At 41.7% G+C, this 22,562-nt stretch overlaps 1 long non-coding RNA gene across 1 annotated transcript in view; it reads left to right on the top strand.

Annotated features, from left to right (window-relative positions):
- Positions 1–20,327, top strand: part of LOC140612449 (uncharacterized) — a 34,525-nt gene extending 14,198 nt beyond the window's left edge. The window contains exon 4 of the long non-coding RNA XR_012013671.1: positions 20,132–20,327. This is a non-coding gene — a long non-coding RNA (uncharacterized lncRNA). The remainder of the gene's footprint in view (positions 1–20,131) is intronic.
- The last annotated feature ends 2,235 nt before the right edge of the window (positions 20,328–22,562 follow it).

Here is a 22,562-nt window from a genome sequence, read left to right as displayed (position 1 = left end):
AGAGGTGGACCCCATCCTGGCTGATGCCACGGGACTCAGCTGTGAGGCCCCTGTCCTCCTTCAGTTGTCTCAGACCACCATTATAGAAGAACCTCAGGAATTCAGGTTTAGTGGATTTGGAATTGAGAGACTTCACAAAATCATAAAACGTTAAGACTGAGAGATCTAAGCAAGTGCGCTACCCAAGCTCCTCATTTCACAGATGGTACAGATAAGGAAAGTGAGGACAAAAGATCTTAAGCAACTTGTCCAAGGCTATACAGTAAGTCCCCTAAGAAAACCTTCTCCTGGGGATCCCTGGGTGGCTCAGTGGTTTAGCGCCTGCCTTTGGCCCAGGGCGCAATCCTGGAGACCCAGGATCGAGTCCCCCATCGGGCTCCCGGGATGGAGCCTGCTTCTCCCTCCTCCTGTGTCTCTGCCTCTCTCTCTCTCTCTCTGTCTATCATAAATAAATAAATCTTTAAAAAAAAAAAAGAAAAGAAAGCCTTCTCCTCCCTACATGGTCCTTCTCCAACCTACATGGTCACTATAGTATAGTTGAATTGTGTCCGTTCCAAAAGATGTGCCCAAGACCCTAGCCCTGGTAACTGTGAGTGTGACATTATTTGGAAATAGGGTCTTTGCAGATGTAGTTCAGTTAAAATGAGGTCCCATTGGATTTGGGTGGGCTTTAATTCAACGACTGATGTCCTTATAAGAGGAGGGAGATTTGTTTTGTTTTGTTTTGTTTTGTTTTGTTTTGTTTTTAGAGGAGGGAGGTTTGGATACAGACAGAGGAGAGAAGGAAAGAAGGTGATGACAGGTGGAGGTTGAAGTAATGTAGCTATAAGCCAAAGAGCACCAAGAATTGTGAGAAGCCGCGAGAAGCTGGAAGAGGCAAGGAAGGATCCTTCCCCAGCGCCTTCAGAGGGAGCATCGCCCTGAAAACACCTCTGAAGGATTTCTAGCCTCCAGAGCAGTGAGATAATAAATTTCTGTTGTTCAAGCCGCCCAGTTTGTGATAACTTGTTACAGCAGCCCCAGGAAACTAATACAGTCACATTCACATATAACAGCATCAAAACCCTGTCTGTACTAAGGTAGCTTACAGTGACCTAACTCTCCAGTGAAGATTCATAACTGACCACAAACACACATCACAGAAAGTGTGTTTATTCAGCATTTGCCATTTTCTGAAGTGCCATACCTTACTTCATTTAGTCCTCATAACAACACAATATAATGTATAATTCACCCATTTTCAAGATGAACAAATAAAAGTCTGGAGAATGTTAAGGAACTTGCATAGAGTCAACAAACTAACTAGTAAAAGTTGAAGTTGGGAATCAAATCTGGGAGTGTGCACCTCAAAACCCAGGTTCTTAGCACTAGCTTAGGCCAGCTGCAAGTGGCAGGTCAGCCTGGACACTGAATGTACCAGAGTTGTGTAACACAGCAGCCCTGCACTGGGTCGTGGGATTTCAATAACTGTAAACAGTTGTCTAAAAGGAAGGGCCAGACATGCCAGAGTTGTTTAATAGGCCACTAAAATGTCAGATAGCAATCTGACTCTACGAGTTCACCTTCCTATCAAGCATTCCTCTGTATCTGGGCCTCCGCGTTCATTCATTCTTTCCTCCAATAAACATAGGCTACATGTCTTCATATGCCAGCTGCTCCCGTAAGTGCATTAGTGGCCACTCAGGGGATGAGACATTAGCTTTGTCCTGATAGAGCTTATAGGGAAGTTTTGGTAAAAGTTAAAAAGACTAGTTCTGTGCTGTGGTTTGTAGATGCTTGCCCTTTAGTGAATTTAGAATTTTCCCCTTAGTATTAAAAATGTAGCTCAGAAGAGCACCGGTTGGACCCTTTGAATTTCTTCTCACTTACCCAAAGGCATGGGAAAGAAAGCTCAGAAGCAGGAGATTGAAAACAGAGGAGCACATTTCCCAAGCATGCTCCAAGGAAAAGAGAATGAATTTGGTTTCACGCTCTTCACAGCTAGATTTTTGGGGCAAATAAGTGGTTTCAAGGCACAAGAATGGCATGAAAACAGCAAAAGCAAAGACACAGGAGGCATGAAATTTCACAGAATATGTAGAGAGCTTTGAGATTAATGCAGCCAAAGTAGTGTGTGTGTGTGTGTGTGTGTGTGTGTGTGTATGTGTGTGTTCACCTGCTCCCAGGTACATATGCACAGACGTGCACACACAGGTGGTTGTAGGGGCAGTGTTGGCTGGTGGTGTTGGAAACGTAGATGGGTGCAGCTGAGCTCAGGTGTTTACCAAAAAGGCACACAGAACATGTAGTTGGAACAGAGCAGCTTAGAAGGGTGAACTGGGAGGAAGCCCTCATACGTAAACTGAGTCCTGTATTTCACACAGAACCAGCCCTGGGGGATAAGGGAAAGCTTTCTCTATTTTAACTGCAGTTTTAAATAAATAGGCTAAAAACTTTCCCAGGTACGCTAAGATCTGATGCCAATTAATTAAAGCCTTACTTTTAAACCTCATCCTTTCCCTCTTCTGCAGTCATCACCAGTAGCCTGACCTGAATAGAAAAGCTTCACAACTTTCACTGTCAAAATTTTTTAATTCTTAAAATTCTTCTACTACAAAATTAAGATCTCTTTCACTGTGATTTTTTTTTTACAGGGTAAGAATTATTCCCCAAACATATCTATGTTACAAACTGCCAAAGAAAGGAATTTTGTCCAGCTTGAAGATTATTTCTCGACCAGAGGCTGGTAGATATTGCCAAAGAAAGGAATTTTGTCCAGCTTGAAGATTATCTCTCGACCAGAGGCTGGTAGATATTTTCTATGAAGAGCCAATGAGTCAATATTTTAAGTTGTGCAGGCCTTTTGGTCTCAGTCATGCCAACTGGGCAGTTTCTGTGTGAAAGCAGCCGTAGACGATACATAAATAAGTGAATGTGGCTGTGTTTCAGCGAAACTACAAAACGAGGCAGGAACAGATCTGGTTTATGTGCAATAGTTTGCTGACTCTTGCTCTAGCCACATAACCTTCCTCTTTTGCAGTCAAGGAAAGTTTAATCCACTTTTATAACTTGCCAATTTTAGTTATATTATCCCATTTTCTCCTCACTTTGATCGTTCAGATTAATATTTTCATACATATTTGTATAAGCAGTGACTTTCTTCATCCCTGGGGCAGTATCATATGGACTGGAAAGCATTCAAAAGAATGGCTTTACCATTTCACTTTCACTGTTATCAATAACACAGAGTCCCTTTAGTTCACTTGATTCTTTGTAGAAAATGTGAGTAGGCATTCAAAATGATGGCCCTCAGGGCACCTGGGTGACTCAGTTGGTCAAGCACCTGCCTTCAGTCTGGGTCATGATCCCAAGGTCCTGGGATTGGCCCCCATGTCAGGCATGCTCAATTACATGCTCAGCGGGGAGTCTGCTTCTCCCTCTCCCTGACTCCCATTCATTCTTGCTCTCCCTCTCTCTCTCTCTCTCTCAAATAAATAAATAAAATCTTTTTTTGAAAAAAACAATGCCCCTCTAAGGGAACAAGGTCATAAATAGCACAGATAGTAGAGGGTATCACCAGCCTTGACTTTGTATATTAAGATTTTATTAAAACCATGGCTGGGAGGGGCTCCCAGCTGGCTCAGTCAGTAGAGCATGTGACTTGATCTTGAGCCTGAGTCTGAGCTTCACATTGGGTGTACAGATTACTTAAAAATAAAAATAGATAGATGATAGATAGATAGATAGATAGATAGATAGATAGATAGATGAGAAGTGCCTGCCTGGAAATCTCTAGCTAGCTCAAATCTATGAGCTAGCAAGCCACACATCTCTTTAATCCACTCTACAAATTACTCCTAATCAGATAGGAAACAATATGGTTACCCTTCAGCTCATGGTAACAGAAAGAATCATGACTCAGAATCTTAGAATAAGGGACACTTGGGTGGCTCAGTGGTTGAGCATCTGCCTTCGGCTCAGGTCATGATCCCAGGGTCCTGAGATCGAGTCCCACATCGGGCTCCCTGCGAGGAGCCTGCTTCTCCCTCTGCCTGTGTCTCTGCCTCTCTGTCTCTCTCGTGAATAAGTAAAATATGTAAAAACAAACAAACAAAAGAATCTCAGAATCAAAAATTATCTCAGACAGGGGTAGGTCCCAATTACATGTGTGTCCCTTTAAGTAAAAGGAACAGAGTGGGGGCACATATGAATGCAAAATTGGGTACAAAAGTGAATTTTATTTCAAATGAGAAAACGAATTTCAACAACTATAAACTCTAAAAAGCTGGGAAATACTACAATCATTTATTTCAGATTACCTTTAGGGTTTCCTAAAGGTAATACTAAGATAATTCCTTTCTGTCACATTTAAAATTCTGGCTGGGTTTAAAGAGGACACTTATCACAATGAACACTGAGTAATGGATAGAATTGTTGAATCACTACATTATACACCTGAAACTAATGTGACATTATGGGAACTATACTGGCGTTGAAAAACTTAATAAAAAATAGCAAAATAAAATTTTGGTTGGTTAACAGTTATGCAAAAATATTGAAAATTAATCTAAAGTCAAAGAATACACAAATGCAATTTGAATACTTTTATAATTGATGTTACATTGAAGGAGTGACATAGTGTGTCATCAAATTATTCTTTGTGTAAGAGCCCTGTCACTGGGCTTTCTCTTTTGCCTTTGTCACTTGTTTTTTCAGGCTATTCTGCTGTGTTGTGGCAATTTTGCATGCTATTTCATCCGGAACCACCAGACTTTGTCAGGACAAGACGTGTCAGATATTCTAAAATTCAATCCGATATGCTGGAATACATAAAAACATGCAACTTCACAATGAATTGTACTCATTTCCAGCACTACTACACATGTGTTTTCTACAAACCCTGGAATTCTGATAAATTCTGTTTCAAGAAATTCCTAGAAAAAATATTAAGTTGCAGTCAAAAATAGTGGTGGGGCAGCCCAGGTGGCTTAGTGCTTTAGCGCTGCCTTTAGCCTGGGGTGTCATCCTGGAGACCCGGGATCGAGTCCCACATCGGGCTCCCTACATGGGGCCTGCTTCTCCCTCTGCCTGTGTCTCTGTATCTCTCATGAATAAATAAATAAATAAAATCTTTAAAAAAAAATAGTCAGTGGTCAGGGTGCCCGACTAGCTCGGTCAGTGGTGTTTGAGACTTTTGATTGTGGGGTTATGAGTACAAGCTCCACGTTGGGTGTGTGGAGATTATTTAAAATCTTAAAAAAAAAAATAAAAGTCAGTGGCCCTAATTGATCGTGATACAGAGATCTGCATGTTTATGGAAATGTGTGCCCATGCAACATATTGAGAGGCCTTGAAAAGGTCTGTGAAGAGGCTCACAAGTTTCAGCTGCATTATTATCATGGTAAGCCCACCTCTGACCTTCAAAAGCACTTAGTTTAGGTTTCATATCAATCATGTATCCCTGGTGGTTAACCAGCCTCTATAAAACACCCCCTATGATACTGAGTCTATTACATCCTAATTCCATTTTTAGGCATTGTATTAGGGTTCTCCAGAGAGATAGAACCAATAGGATAAAAAGAAATTTATTAAAAGAATTGGCTTGGGATGCCTGGGTGGCTCAGTGGTGGAGTGTTCAGCTCGGGGTGTGGTCCTGGGGTCCTGGGATCGAGTCCCACATCGGGCTCCCTTTGGGGAGTCTGCTTCTTCCTCTGCCTGTGTCTCTGCCTTTCTCTCTGTTTCTCATGAATAAATAAATAAAATCTTGAAAAAAAAATAATAATCGGCTCAGCAGTTACAGGCGAGAAATCCCACGATCTGCTGTCTGCAAGCTGAAGAACCAGGAAAGCCAGAGCTTTAATTCCAAGACTGGAGGCCTGAGAACCAGGAGCATCCATGTCTGAGAGAAGGAGAAGACGGATGTCCTGGATGTCCTAGCTGAAGCAGAGGCAGTGAATTCTGCTTCTGCCTTTTGATTCTATTTGGATTTTCAACAGATTGGATGATCTTCACCCACTTAGGTGAAGGTGATCTTTACTCAGTCTGCTGATTAAAGTACTAATCTCGGGGATCCTGGGTGGCTCAGCGGTTTAACACCTGCCTTCGGCCCAGGGCGCCATCCTGGAGTCCTGGGATCAAGTCCCGTGTTGGGCTCCCTGCATGGAGCCTGCTTCTCCCTCTGCCTGTGTCTCTGCCTCTCTCTGTCTCTCATGAATAAATAAATAAAATCTTTAAAAAAAAAAAAAGATAAAGTGCTAATCTCTTGTGGAAACACTCCTAAAGACACACCCAGAAATAATATTCTACCAGTTCTCTGGGCATCCTTTCAGTCAATTTGACACATAAAATTAATCGTCATGGGCATCTTAAGTTATTCTAGAATTCTTCCTTATGCTAAACCAAAACCTGCCTCATAATAACTACTATCTAGTGGTCCTAAGTCTCCTTTTCTATGTTTTAAGTTTATTTATTTATTTATTTATTTATTTATTTATTTATAAGTAATCTCTATGCCCAATGTGCCCAACGCACAACCCCAAGATCAAGAATTAAATTCTCTTCCAACTGAGCCCACCAGGCGCCCTCTACGTCTCCCTTTTGAATAGTAGGTAAATCTGACCACTCACAGTCATCCAACATTTGAAGACTGTGGTTACATCATCCACTGTTTTTTTTTTTAAGATTTTATTTATTTATGTGAGAGAGAGCACAAGCATGAGTATGGGGTGGGTTGGGGGGGGTGTGGGAACAGAGGGAGAAAGAGAAGCAGACTCCCTGCTGAGCTGGGAGCCTGACATGGGGCTCAATCCTGGAATTCCAGGATCATGACCTGAGCTGAAGGTAGATGCTTAACCAACTGAGCCACCCACGCACCCCTATCCACCCCTATCCTACAAGTTGGGTTCTGTAGGAGGCAGACTCTGTCATAAGGACTTTATTCAAATGCAAGTAGTTCATCTAGGATGTGGTTCTAGGAAGCACCAATAGGGAGGGGAGTGGGGAATTGAGAGGGAAGAGAAAGCAGCCAACAGGGTGTTACCAAGCCAATGACCACTATGAACAACCTGCGCTTTTTCCTTGGGTAACTCTGGAAGCCAGTGTAGAACACCAGCCTCAGAGTTATCCCACTTAAAGAGTGAGGAAGTTAGGGATTTATACAGCAATGCCCATCAGTTATTAGTTGAGGGCTGCTCTTGAGAGAGACTGGGCTCCAGCTTTCAGAGAAAGTCCTGGAAGAGATGCATAGGCTAGCAGCTGGAACTCAGCCAGCCTGCGCTTCATGGTCAGATCTAGGGCAATATGGGCAGCACATTCTCCAGGTCAGAATGCCCAGGAGTCTTCGAGGTTTCTGCACACACAGAACAGCTAGGGGTCTTCTCTTCCATTCTGTTCTATCAGATGGTTTTGCCTTTTCCTTCTTTTGTGCGTGTGTGTGTGTGTGTGTGTGTTTTGACTTAGAACTGAACATTATGCTCCATGTGTAGTCTTGCCTTCTCATTCCCTAAATTTCTGGCCCACAAAGAATATACACAACATAAAATAGGCAGCATCATTGATTAAAAAATAATAATAATCAAGTCCAGCCATGAAAACACCCAAGAGAATTTAAGCACATTTGACAACAGTGGAGTGGGCTTGGGATGGTTCTGATGCAGCATGTCTACTAGGGCCCCTGTGTGGGTTTTACTGATGCATCCCCCTGGCAACTGGGAAATTCTATTTTCTTTAAAAATTCCAGACAGATTCACTCTTTCCTTGTCACCTGTCACCTAAAAGGATATTCTTTAGGGCTGTCATGTAAGCAAGATCTAAGTCTGAACTATGGAGAATGCATAAACAACTGTTTTTATTAGATAACCAAAAATAGTAAGCTCTTTGCCATAAAGTGACAGAATTATGTACGGTGATTCATTACTGTAGAGGTTTATTTTTTAAAGATTTTATTTTTAAGTAATCTCCACACCCAGTGTGGGCCTTGGAATCACAACCTCAAGATCAAGAGTTGCATGCCCTATGGACCAAGCCAGCCAGGCACCCCCATTACTGTGGCAGTTCTAAAATACACTTACAATTCTTTGCTATCCCTATGTTATAAGTTGGTTCTTAATTGCCTTCCCTTTGAGTGTGGGTTATATTTTGGTTCTAATAAAGAGAATGTGACAGAAGCAACCACTTAGGAATTCTGAGTAAGCCGTAACAGGCGTTGTGGCTTCCTCCTTACTCTCAGGCTACTCTCTCAAGGAAGCTAGCTACCATGTTGTGAAAACACTTGAGCAGCCCCATGGGGAAGTCCACATGTCAAGTAACTGAGGCTTCCACCCAAGGAGAGCAAGGGGAACAAGTCATCTTAAAAGCAGGTCATCTGGGCCTAGTCAAGCCTTCAGATGACGCCTGTTCTGGTTGACTTCTTGACAGCCACCTCATGAGAGATCCTGAGCCAGGATCACCAGCTAAGTCATTCCTGGATTCTTGACCCTCAGAAATTGTGAGGGAGAACACATAATTGGGTTTTCCTTTTGAAGCTGCTATGTTTGGGTGTCATTTGTCTCACAGTAATAGAGAACTGCTACATGGAGAACACATGCACAGCCGATTGGTCTTGTTAGATAATCAAAACTTGCCTGCTCTTTACCTGAAAGTCGTAGAGTTCCATCTTGTGATTCATTGCCATAAAACTTCCATTTTCCTCTAGTTCTTTTTTTTTTTTAAATTTTTTTTAAAGATTTATTTATTTATGAGAGAGAGAGAGAAAGAGAGAAGCAGAGACACAGGAGGAGAGAGAAGCAGGCTCCATGCCGGGAGCCCGATGTGGGACTCGATCCCGGGACTCCAGGATCATGCTCTGGGCCAAAGGCAGGCGCCAAACCGCTGAGCCACCCAGGGATCCCCTTCCTCTAGTTCTTAATGAAATTCTAAATCATTTATCAATAGCCTTCCATTACCATTTCTTGAATTGCACACGTTTTTAACCTATCGTACCCCGCCCCAAATCTCAGCAATGTGAACGCTACTGAAGACTGCACCACCAGCACTTAAATCCCATCATTGGATGGCCCTGCCACCTGGCCCCAGGAGCTAGAGAATAAATGTCTTACTTAGAATAGGGCACAGGTGGTGGGCATTAGGGCAAGGTTTTATTTTGATATGTTTCATTAATTAACTCTTTTATCTTTCTTTTCTTAGCTCCTTTCACAAATGATTTTTTAATAGCAACATGTGAAATGCAACTGATTTGGCTCTAGCCCATAAAAATGTCTTCCTGTCTTTGGTGCCTTGCAAGCAAAAGCCAATCCCACGGACTCTGGCCAATTAGTGTCTCAGCAGGGAAGTATTTCTACGTAAGGCAAGGGTTCCCTGTGCCTTCCAGGCTGCTATGGGGAAGTAATAAAATAGTAAATTATGGCTGGGTGGAGAGCTAGCCTTTGGTCCTTGATCCTGCTTCTCTGACAATAGCCAATAGGCTTCTACTTGTGGTAGATTGAACTTACCTTGTTTCCTTTTTTTCCCCCAAACAGCTGTAGTTGCAAGTTATTGCTTGCCAGAACTTATTTCTCTCATACCTGTTCTAACATTTATCTATGAGCAAGAAAAAGCTGACGGAAGGAAACAGATATTTTGCTGGTCTCAGATTATAGGTGACTTAAAGGATTGAATTCATACTGACACCATGATGGAATCAAGAATATTTTTTCCTACAGTTATGTCCGAACTAGAGAGTGAAATAGACTGCTGGCTGTGGGTATAAGTATATATGCTCCAGGTTCTTAAATTATTTGCGTCATTTAGAACGTCCAAGTCAATTAAAGCATGGCTCAGCACGGTTACTGGATTGTAATTATCCCTCAAAAGATATGCATGTTTTACCTGGCAATAAAAATTCTCAGGGTGAGTGAGTGAGTTTGTGAGAATCTCAGCTGGTGGATTTGCACCTCTGATCCTTGCCATTCAGCTGCCCTTAAGTCCAGACACCACCATACCACTGCCCAGTTTGAGCTTCTTCCATTTGGATGTTTATCTGTGGGCCTTTCTTGACTTCCCAATTCTCATTTTAAATCGAAACATTGCAAGCCAAGCCAAATTAGTCTATTTCAAGGGTGTATTCCCATCTCTTCTATTGTTCTGTAATTATGAGTCGGGTCCAAGATGATTTGGAATCTTGTGCCAAAACAGACACATAGATCAGTGGAACAGAATAGAGAATCCAGAAGTGGACCCTGAACTTTATGGGCAACTAATATTCGATAAAGGAGGAAAGACTATCCATTGGAAGAAAGACAGTCTCTTCAATAAATGGTGCTGGGAAAATTGGACATCCACATGCAGAAGAATGAAACTAGACCACTCTCTTTCACCATACACAAAGATAAACTCAAAATGGATGAAAGATCTAAATGTGAGACAAGATTCCATCAAAATCCTAGAGAAGAACACAGGCAACACCCTTTTTGAACTCGGCCATAGTAACTTCTTGCAAGATACATCCACGAAGGCAAAAGAAACAAAAGCAAAAATGAACTATTGGGACTTCATCAAGATAAGAAGCTTTTGCACAGCAAAGGATACAGTCAACAAAACTCAAAGACAACCTACAGAATGGGAGAAGATATTTGCAAATGACATATCAGATAAAGGGCTAGTTTCCAAGATCTATAAAGAACTTATTAAACTCAACACCAAAGAAACAAACAATCCAATCATGAAATGGGCAAAAGACATGAACAGAAATCTCACAGAAGAAGACATAGACATGGCCAACATGCACATGAGAAAATGCTCTGCATCACTTGCCATCAGGGAAATACAAATCAAAACCACAATGAGATACCACCTCACACCAGTGAGAATGGGAAAAATTAACAAGGCAGGAAACAACAAATGTTGGAGAGGATGTGGAGAAAAGGGAACCCTCTTACACTGTTGGTGGGAATGTGAACTGGTGCAGCCACTGTGGAAAACTGTGTGGAGGTTCCTCAAACAGTTAAAAATATACCTGCCCTACGACCCAGCAATTGCACTGTTGGGGATTTACCCCAAAGATACAAATGCAATGAAACGCTGGGACACCTGCACCCCGATGTTTCTAGCAGCAATGGCCACGATAGCCAAACTGTGGAAGGAGCCTCGGTGTCCAACGAAAGATGAATGGATAAAGAAGATGTGGTTTATGTATACAATGGAATATTACTCAGCTATTAGAAATGACAAATACCCACCATTTGCTTCAACGTGGATGGAACTGGAGGGTATTATGCTGAGTGAAGTAAGTCAGTCGGAGAAGGACAAACATTATATGTTCTCATTCATTTGGGGAATATAAATAATAGTGAAAGGGAAAATAAGGGAAGGGAGAAGAAATGTGTGGGAAATATCAGAAAGGGAGACAGAACGTAAAGACTGCTAACTCTGGGAAACGAACTAGGGGTGGTAGAAGGGGAGGAGGGCGGGGGGTGGGAGTGAATGGGTGACGGGCACTGGGTGTTATTCTGTATGTTAGTAAATTGAACACCAATAAAAAAATAAATTAAAAAAAAAAAAAAAAAAAAAAAAAAAAAAAAAAAGGAATCTTGTGCCAATCCTGAAGTTATTCCAAATTGCGTATTTTGGGGATGAGTCTTAGAAAGTCTGGCACACAGTAGGCACTCAGTAACGTTTATGGACTCCTGGTATATACGCATGGTACTTTTTTTTGCTGAGACAATTTTCTATTTTCAATAGACAGTAGAGGCAAGATATTCCTGGCACATGACACAGTGACTTGGGTGACTCTGATAACAGGGATTCCTGGAAGGGTTGATTTCTTCCAGTTCCTTTATTATCATATCATCTCCTAGTCTTAATTGATTTTCTCAAAGATCTACAGATATTAGAATAAATATGCTGGGGCCTTAATAGTGACCTAGTCCATAAGGATATGGAATTCAGTTGTCTATCCAAGACTTCTCACTACCTGAGCTAGAAGAGCCTTTCTAACACATCCTCTTGTATGGCCCCGGGTACTAACATGATAGCTTGGTTCTCAGGGTTTTCTTTTAATAAAATGAAAGAGGATGGGGAAGTAAGAGAAATAAGAGAAAGGGCCCTTGAACCCCCAAATTTAGCATATTCATATGAACATAAAAGAAGGAAAAGATACAATGCCAAAATTGAACTTTAAAAATTCATCCTAGGAGTGTTGTTGTTGTTGTTTTTTCCCCTTCATAAACTGAAATCTTCCTATCTCCTTATTTTGGTGAAAGAGATGAGAAAGATTGATGAAAGCACCTTTCTTGCCAAAGTCCTCTCTGTCAGTTCAGAGCAAGGAAAATTAAAATACCAAACAAATGCATCCATCATGATACACTTCTTGTCTCCTTTTCATCTTTCTTCTACTTCCTAGGTTACTAATTTCTCAGTCACCTTGTCTTCACTCCCAGTCTGATGGGGAGCATATTTATAACACTTAATACTTGCTATATCTACAGATACCGGGGCTTCAGTACTTAGTGTCTACTATATACATAGGATCTCAAAAAGTTTCAAGATATTAATTAACTGTCTCAAGCTATTTCAGAAATTAGAAAGGGCGCCTGGGTGGCTTAGCCGGTTAAGCATCTGACTCTTGATTTTGGGTCAGGTCATGATCTTGGGGTGATAAGATGGAGCCAACATCAGCCTCCCCACTCAGCAAGGAGTCTGCTTGAGAGCCTCTTCCTCTGCTCCTCCCCCACTCATTCTCATTCTCTCTCTCTCTTTCTTTCTCTCTTTCTCAAATAAATGAATAAATCTGTTTTAAAAAGAAATCAGGGGCACCCGGGTGGCTGGGTAGGTTAAGCATCTACCTTCAGCTCAGGTCATGATCCAAGGTCCTAGGATTGAGCCCCAAATCAGGTTCCCTGCTCAGCTGGGACCTTGCTTCTCCCTCTCTCTCTGCTGCCTACCCCCTGTGTTCTCTCTCTCTCTCTCTTCCCCTCTCCTCAAATAAATAAGTAAATACAATTTTTTTAATTAAAAAAAATAGAATAGGTAAGAAAAGTGAGCTTTAGAAAATCAAAGGATAACTATTGCCACTAGTAAAAACTTGAGGATTTCATCAGGACACTAAGGCTGCCTATCACATTCAACCATTGGCTGCTTGACGATAGGCACGGGTATCAGTCAGTGTAAGTTAGGTTACACTGTGGTAACAAACAATCTTTAGAACTAAGATCACTCTCCACTTACACCACATGTTCATCACAGGGTGGTTGTGGCTTTGGGCCACGTCATCCCTACTGTCAGATGGAGGCTAATGGAGCAGTTTCTACCTTGGATCTGGCCAGTTTTGTGGCAGAGGGTAAAGAGCACATGGAAAATAATATGCTGGCTCTTAAAGCTTTTCTCCAGAAGTGGCCATGTCATTTCCACTCTCAGTCTGTTGGCTGGAACAAGATCAATGGCTTTGTCAAAGGGACAGGGACATAGTCCTTTCACAAGGGAGGGGCAGCAGGTATTGTGCGTGTTATACGATCTCTCCTAGTAAGAGGTCTCTGTTCTCTCACTTGTGAAAAAAGTTTGCCCTAAGTTAACTCCCGGATAAAGCTTATGATCTAATAATTCTGGAACCACTTGGCAATAAAGGAGGGTAGTATTATAGCTGTTGCTCATACCTGCCCTCTCTAAGTATCATAAATGCAATGATTCCTCATAAAAGCAACAGGCGAAGTTAGGAATGGTTTTTTGTTCAAGTCATGGTTGGTCCACTGTTTCTGGAAGATGCTTACCAGCAACGACCAGCATTCTTTCCAACTCAAAATTCTATGAAACTCTAACACAGAGGAAGTCAACAGAGGCTGAGAATTCTATGAAAACACTCAAGCCACGGTTTTCTTTAAAATGTATCTGCTTCATAATTATACTTAAAATCTCAAAATACTAATCTGGCTTTTCACTGGCATCTTTGCCCGTCAGGTTACTTTATGTAGGAGGAAATCTTAGAACCCCACCCACTCTTGGCTTGTGCAGGCAAAACCCATGGGTCGGTCTCTGGTTCCCATTCAATTTGTATTTAGAGAGTCACATTATTTACCTGATTATATTAAAATGGGAGGCTGTTACAGATACAATTCTTACCAAAAAAAAATCTGGGGGTGCCTGGATGGCTCATTTGGTTGATCATCTGACTCTTGGTTTCAGCTTAGGTCATGATCTCGGGGTCATGGGATCAAGCCTCCAAGTTGGGGTCCCCGCTCAGCAGTCTTTTTGCGATGCTCTCTCCCTCTGCCTCCCACCACTTGTGCTCATGCTCTCTCTCTATCTCTCTCTCTCTCTCGTAAATAAATAAATAAGATATTTTTAAAATCTGGGGTACCCGCTGGCTCAGTGGGTGGAGCATGTAACCTTGATCTCAGTGTCATGGGTTCCAGCCCTAACAGTGATTAGAGATTGCTTTGAAAAAATAATAATAATAATCTAAGAACAGATGTTGAGGGAAGGAAAAAGTCAAGTTACTAAAAAGTGATTTACATATTATAGGTGAGTATGGCTTATCTGAAATCCTTAGAGCCAGATATATTTAAGAATTCATAATTTTGGGGATCCCTGAGTGGCTCAGCAGTTTAGCGCCTGCCTTCAGCCCAGGGCGTGATCCTGGAGTCCTGGGATCAGGTCCCTCATCGGGCTCCCTGCATGGAGCCTGCTTCTCTTTCTGCCTGTGTCTCTGCCTCTCTCTCTCTCTCTCTCTGTCTCTCATGAATAAATAAAATCTTTAAAAGAAAAAGAATTCATAATTTTCAGGTTTCAGAAAGGTAATACAGTCCATATACCATATATTATTTAACAACTCATCAAGCTGTGAGGCTGGATCCATAATCAAATATATTAAGTATTCCAGCATCAAAAATTTATCAAATATAAATGCACACAAGTATAGAAAATAAAGACAATAAATAACTTTATATGTGTTCGGATCTGATTTTTTTTTTCCAGATGAGTTTGCTGCAAGCTTATAATAAAATTCTGGGTTTTCAGAGCTTTGAGAATTTGGGAATTGTGGATAAGAGTCTGTGGATTTGTATTTTATTCAGTATTTAAGATAGTCCTATTTAGTGATCTATAGAGTATATTAAGTGAAAAAAAAAGCAAGGTAGAGAAAAGCATGTATAATACGCTACCTTTATCTTGCGGGGGAGGAAGTGAATATTTGCTTATATTTGTAAAATTTGCTTATACTGAAAAGAAAAAGGAAGAGGAAGAGGAGAAGCAAGAAAAGATAAACCAAAAACTAAAACAGTGGTAGTGATGTGGAGAACAAAGGCAAAAGAAATGTAGAAAAAAAGTAAATCTTATAACTTGCAGCTCACTGACAGGTCCTTGGGACAAGCAGAGTGCCCTTCTTCTTCCAGGACCTCATCTGCTTCAAGGTTAATGCTTTGCTAGGGGCAAAAAGCAACCTGACATTAGCCCGACCTCCAGGATCCTATAAATCTTCTTTAACATATAAAAAAAAAAATCCCCTTGGAAACTTCCTTTGCCTCTGCCCCTCCCCAAGATACATGTTGGCAATCATCCTCCAATCATATGGCCCACTGATCTACGTCTAAAGGGTCTCATCACTACTGTTTTACTAGACAGTTAAGGAGTACGTGGTCTTAACAGTCGCCAGCCCATCCAGGTCCAGAAGCCTTGCTTCCAAATTCCTTAGAGACTTACACTATCCCTAACACCTTCCCAACTTAAAAGTATATAACCAGCCACTCCTCATAATCCCAGAGCAACTCTTTCTGCCCACGGGTCCTGTCCTGGCATTTAACAAAACCACCTTTTTATATTAAACAACAAAAAACACAAAACACCTTTTTTTCCCCGAAAGATGTCCCAAGAATTCTTTTTTGATCGTTCACTCCCCAACCCCAAAACATTTCACATCAAAAGTATGGGAAACGAAATGGAGACGATTGGGCTCAAAACTGGCCTTCTATGAATATACCTTGACTGTAAAGCACATTTAAGTTTTAAAAATATGTAATCCTTAAAAATCTGAAGCACAATGAAGTGAATGAATGGGTTTCTGGAGAATCAACCCAGCAGCAGAACTTCACCCAAGGATCGAGCCGTGACTCTAAACCACAGAATTTAAATGAACATCCTTTAGGGAATGTAACCTAAGGACAAAACAAACTATTAAAAAAATCAAACTTTCCATTTATCACATTGTTGGTGGTAGTGTTGCAATTATTATTCTGAAACTATTGTCTATATTTTGGATAAAGCAAATGAGTAAGTATGATGGTTTGAGTTGGGAACCAGGCTTTTATTTTGTTGTTGTTTTTATTTTTTAAAGACTTTATTTATTTATTTATTTATTTATTTATTTATTTATTTGACAGAGAGAGCACAAGGAGAGGGGAGTGGTAGGTAGGCAGAGACAGAGGGAGAAGCAGGCTCCCCACTGAGTGGTAAGCCCTACTGGAGGCTGGATTCCAGGATTTGGGAATTACGACCCAAACCGAAGGCAGGTGTTTAACTGACTGAGCCACCCAGGAGCCCGGAGAACCAGGATATTACAATCGGAGTAACTGAATTTGAATTGGAAGCATCCGTCCTGTCCGACTACAACATCCAGAAGGAGTCCACTCTGCACCTGGTCCTTCGCCTCAGGGGGGCATGCAGATCTTCGTGAAGACCTTGACTGGTAAGACCATCACCCTGGAGGTGGAGCCCAGTGACACCATCGAGAATGTCAAAGGGAAGATCCAAGAAAAAGAGGGCATCCCCCCTGACCAGCAGAGGTTGATCTTTGCTGGCAAACAGCTAGAAGATGGGTGCACCCTGTCCGACTACAACATCCAGAAGGAGTCCACTCTGCACTTGGTCCTGCGGCCAAAATGAAAGGAGAATATATCTGATGACAAAAACAAAGGCATAAAAAATGTAGATAAAATTAAGTTTCCTTACAACTTGAAGCCCATTGACAAATGCTTGAGGCCCAGGAGAGTAAGACATTCCTCAAGGAACTCTCAACAACCTAATGTTAATGCTTTGCTAGAGGCAAAAAGCAACCTTAGCAAACCTTAGCTTGCCAATAGCCAGATCCCAAACCCTGTAAGTCATATGAAAATCTTTTTGGAAACTTCTTTCATCCCCCCCACCTCCAACTTAAAAATATATATCAATTGCTCTTCACAATCCCAGTGCCGTACTTTCTGTCCACAGGTCCTGTCCCCCTGCTCTAATAAAACCACCTCTTTGCACCAAAAACATTTCAAGAATTCTTCCTTGAGAAGAATGAAAGAAGAAAAAAATGAGAAGGAAAAGCAATACTTACAAGAGACTTAATAAACATGCCAACCAATGATTGAGACATATATTTCCTTGTTCTACCCATTGATTAAACCCTAAAAGCAATGGCCAACTCCAGTAATGAGCACTGGAAAGCAATAAGATGATGGTTTCCAAATACAGCCTCCCATGAAAGGGAACAGGGCTTGTTGGAGATACCTGAGTCCAGGTCTGAGGTAGGAAATGTATAATAATACAAGCCTGGAACTTTTCTCATCCCTGAAGAAGGAAGCCCACTGGTGTTCTGTCAAAATGAGTTGGGGCAAACTTGAAGCTTCCAGTGGCCTGACCTGGGACAATTACAGCATCAGTAAGACTAACTATCGCGGACTTAAACTGATCAAATACGTTTCAATCTATGAAACAAACTTGCTTTTAGAGGATGCTACCAACGACATATTCTTTTTGAAAACAGGTAAATAAAGGGAAAGAATGAAGCATTTAATCTACCTTTCCAGTGCTATCTATCTCTGGGTTACCAAATAATTGATGAGGAGACATTTCTCTTTACAGAAAAAATTATCCTGCTAGGAAATAAAGAAAGAATGGCAAAATTAGAATAACCCTCTTTTGCAATTCCTAATTAAAAAATTAACCCAGGCATCGCTCATCGATGGCTGTTAGCATAACAAAAAGATAATTGGATGCTATGTTCTTATGTTCTTTGGAATGGAAGTCACAAAAAATGTATCTGAACCTGACCAAGACTTTAAATTTAATTACCAATTTATAGCCAAATACAGGGGATAGAGAAAGATATAAAATGATAACATGGGGACGCAGTAGACAAAATATTGTGTATTAAGCATATTTTATTCCAATATTTTGACCTCTGGTGTCTTACTGACCTCGGGAGACTGTCCTCCTAGGGTTAACCAATCCCTAGCAATGGTAAACAACTTACCTCTCAAGCCCACCTTTCATATGCAAACTGACCAATGCAGAGCCACCCCACCCCCATCTTCCACTGGGTTTTCACAATTCAGGGAAACACTCCCTTGCCTTAGTCACACCAAACAACTAGAGATCGTCCGTAGGTCCCAGAGCCTGTTGAAATGAACCCAGCTAGCCAATCTTGCTTACCCTGCCTCGCCTTGCCCACAGACCACTATAAAGGCTCTTGCCCCCATTTTCCTCCATCCTTCCACCTCCCAACTGACACTGATGCTTCCAGGGTGGCTTCTTCCGCCTGGCATGTCCCCTCCTCTTGGGGGTATCTCCAGATCTGTTGGCCTCCCCAAACCTGAACAATAATAAACTCTACATTTGAAAGCACCTTGCCCGTCGGAAACCTCTATAAGACAAATGACAAACAATCACAACAGAATTGAAAGGAAGGAAGGGAAGAAGAAAAGAAAAAAAGATACATAGCAAGGGAGTAAACTAAGAGGGAGAGAAAAACTTAAGTTAAATGAGTCCTAAAAATTACATCAATCAATTGCAAAGTATGGACCAGATCTTCCTCTGAATTCAAACCAATGCTTAAAAGCATGATGCGACTTAATGGAGAAAAGTGAACACTGACCGACCAGCTGACATTTGATGTTATGAAATTACTGATCATATTTTTAGGGGTGATTATGGAATTGTTGTTACAGTCTTAAATATTTTATTTATTTTTAAAGAATTTATTCATTTATTCATGAGAAATACAGAGAGAGAGGCAGAGACACAGGCAGAGGGAGAAGGAGGCTCCATGCAGGGAGCCCGACGTGGGACTCAATCCCAGGTCCCCAGGATCACCCCCTGGGCTGAAGGCCGGCAGCAAACCACTAAACCACCCAGGGATCCCCTATTTATTTATTTATTTATTTATTTATTTGTTTATCCTATTTATTTATTTTTAAGCAAACTCTTTGTCCACCATGGGGCTCAAACTCACGACCTCAAGATCGGAAGTCACATGTGGGGCTCAAACTCACGACCATGAGATCAAGAGTCACATGCTCTACCAACTGAGCCAGCCATTCGCTCCTGTGCTAGGTTAAAAAGAGACTTAATCTTTTACAACAATCTGGAATGGGGGGAAGGGTGTTAGATAAAAAGTAGGAAAAAGTAAGATTGGCTTCAAGTGATAGGTGTTGAAGCAGGGTTATGAACACAGAGGGGTTAGAATGTATATATACTATTCTGTTTATGGAATATTCATAATAAAAATAAAAATCCTTTGAAGAAGCTTTTCTTTTCTTTTTTTTTTTTTTTTAGATTTTATGTATTCATTTGAGAGCAAGAGAGAAAGAGAGAGTACCCATAGGAGAGGGAGAAGCAGGATCCCCACTAGGCAGGGAGGTGGGGGCTCCATCCCAGGGATGAAGTTTTGGATTACAGGTGAGGTTTGATGGGGTGAAGTCTGGAGCCGATGACCAAGAAAGAATTCTTGAGATGTCTCTGGTACAAAATGGTGGTTTTATTAAAGCCCGGGGACAGGACCCGTGGGCAGGAAGAGCAGCTGCCCCAGGCCTGTGAAGAGTGGCTGATTATATACCTGGGAGTTGGGAGGGGTTTGGGGATTGTGTACTGTCTAAGGAATTTTGGAAGCAAGGTTTCCAGGACCTTGAGGGGCTAGCTATTGTTGGGAAAAGATCACTTATTACCGTCTAATAAAACCTTAGTCATGAGACCCTTCAGATGTATATCAGCGGGCCATATGCTGGCGGGATGATTGCCAACACATGTCTTGGGGGGGCTTAGAGATAAAGGAAATTTCTAAAGGAACTTTAGTAGGCTTACAGGATCCTGGGGGTCAGGTTAAGATTGCCTTTTGCCCTCAGCGAAGTATGAACATTGAGGCAGTTGAGTCCGTAGAGGAATGTTCCTCTGCCTGTTTCAAGGACTTGTCAATGTGCTTTGTCCTCAGCTAGTCCTCTGTTCCCCATCACCAGGACCCTGGGATCATGACCTGAGCTTCGCAAAGACAGACACCTAACCCACTGAGCCACCCAGGCATTCCTGAAGAAACTTCTTTGAAGAACATGTTCAATGGCCCAAATTTTTAGAAAAGATAAATGAATTCAGAATGACTAAATAACTTGCCCAACTGCTGATACATGGTGGACCCAGAGCCCAAATCCAGGTATGCCCGACCCCCCAAACTCTGCCCTCCCAAGTGAAAAGAGAGGCTACCTCTGGAGGCGGTACTCTGTAGAGAAGAGCATGGTGTTCTTTCTTAGTCCCAAGGCACCAGCCAGGAACAAGAAGAACAACTGAACTTGTGGCAACAAGGCTTCCTGCTGGGGACCTATTACTTGGTTTCTCTGGGTTGTACCCCAGCCCTTACCCTCAATGCTCCCCTGCAACACAGACCACCCTGACTTGGGGAGGGGGGTGGCATTTCCCTTTCAACGCTCCATACTGCTCTGCCGAAAGTTTACCAGGACAGACACATCCACGTGAAGCCTCTCACCTTAGGTATTGCAGAAACTTACTGTCAGGGGGGCCCTGGGTGGCTCAGCCGGGTAAGCATCTGCCTTCAGCTCAGGTCATGATCCAGAGGTCCCAGGATAGAGCCCGTGCATGTGTCTGGTTCCCTGCCCAGTAGGGAGTCTGCTTCTGCCCCTTTCCCTGCTTGTGCTCTCTTTCTCTTTGAAAAAAAGAAAGAGAAAGGAAGAAAGAAACTTACTGCCAAGATATTTTCGAAGCTTTCTCTTTTCTAGTAATTGTTAGTGAAATATAATCTTTCAGCTTACGAACCACATGAAACAACCTCACCATTACTGAAGCTCACATTTTGGGGTCCAAATGCCAACTTTTTGCTTGACCCCTTTCCTTATTCATCAGACTTTCCTCTAAATTCCTTTTGATTGCTTGCAAAAATCAAATCTAACATTAATAATTGTCAAAAGAAGCCACAGTGTCTCCCTAATATTCAGAGCTAGGAACTGCACTAAGTCACTAAGTGCTTTAAGAATATTATCTTCTTAAAAAAAAAAAAGAATATTATCTTCTTCAATCCTCAGGATAGTCCTTCAAAGGATGAAGATGGGCCAACATCAAGGATGTTCAAAGAGAAAGTGCAAGGAGGGGAGGGATTACCTGGGTCCCAAGGTTAGAATTAACCCCAACCTTGACAAAGGATTAAGCAGTGTGGACACTAATATGAGTCTTTAAATAAATCACTCTGTCCTGTCACCTGTGAGTCTTGAGATCATCCTCAGACAAAAAGAGCCCATGAATCTCCCTAACCTGCACTCTCCCATCTCCTCCCAACGACAACCATCAAACAGCAACTGGATAATTCTTTTTCTGAATCCAACATTCTTCACTAAGGATTGCATGGGATTTGATTTAGCACCTCACACTATATAAAACTCTTTGGCTAAGCCACGATATGCAGAGCTCACTCCTCTTCCCTGAATTTGCCCTTTGGGTTTCTGTATGGACAGGAATTGAGACGACATACAGATGCAACTAGCACAACTTCTTTTTTCTTCCTCTCTCTTAATTCTCCTTGACACCTCCCACCCAGCCATGCCAGGTCCACCTCATGGAGCCACTATTTTTCTTCACTCAAACATCAAATTCCTACCTGAACACATCGACTGTGAACATCTCCAACTGCCACAGGGCAGAGTGAACGCTGCTTTCTCCTACGAGAGTTTCTCCTTATAACCGACTAAATATAGAAAGTTATCAACGTCTTGAAAGGGGTAGGGAGTTCTCAGATTTGATTTCCTCTTTAGAGGCTTTAAACTGTTTCCTAGTTTTGGTGCATTAAATCGTGGGCCTGGAGAAAAAATATTCGCCTCCAGTGCAAGTTTTGGAAAGAAATGCAGGTGGAGGGTACACATCCCTATTTAAGAGCCAGTGCTTTTTCCCTGCCTCTTAGCCAATAAGACAAAGACCATGATCTTCAATGATCTTAATCCTTCTCACCAGGCAATTTTCATTCCTCATCAGACATCAAATTTGACGGCACCATGTGTCACATTCATAAGCCCTTCACCATCTATCACTTATATCCCCACTTCAAAATTAAATGCATGAGTAAATCTTTGAAAATATTTGCAAAGTAACTTATTTTTCTTTATTTGATGTCTAAGTGCTATTCTAAATAATTCACTTATCCCTTGGGCACCTGGGTGGCTTAGTCGGTTGAGCATCCTATTCTTGATCTCAGCTCAGGTCTTGATCTAAGGGTTATGAGTTCAAGGTCCATGTGGAACTTTAAAAAAAAAAAAAAGAAAAAAGAAGAAAACCCATTACTTCCTTTCTGGGTTTGGTCTCTATTCCTCTTAGAGGTTTGTTTCTCTTAGCTGTGAATGCTACCATTCCTCCCTTCATCCTTTAAA

Source organism: Canis lupus, chromosome 1 (assembly GCF_048164855.1).
Source record: "Canis lupus baileyi chromosome 1, mCanLup2.hap1, whole genome shotgun sequence".
NCBI lineage: Eukaryota > Metazoa > Chordata > Mammalia > Carnivora > Canidae > Canis > Canis lupus.
This window is presented reverse-complemented; position numbering and strand designations above follow the sequence as displayed.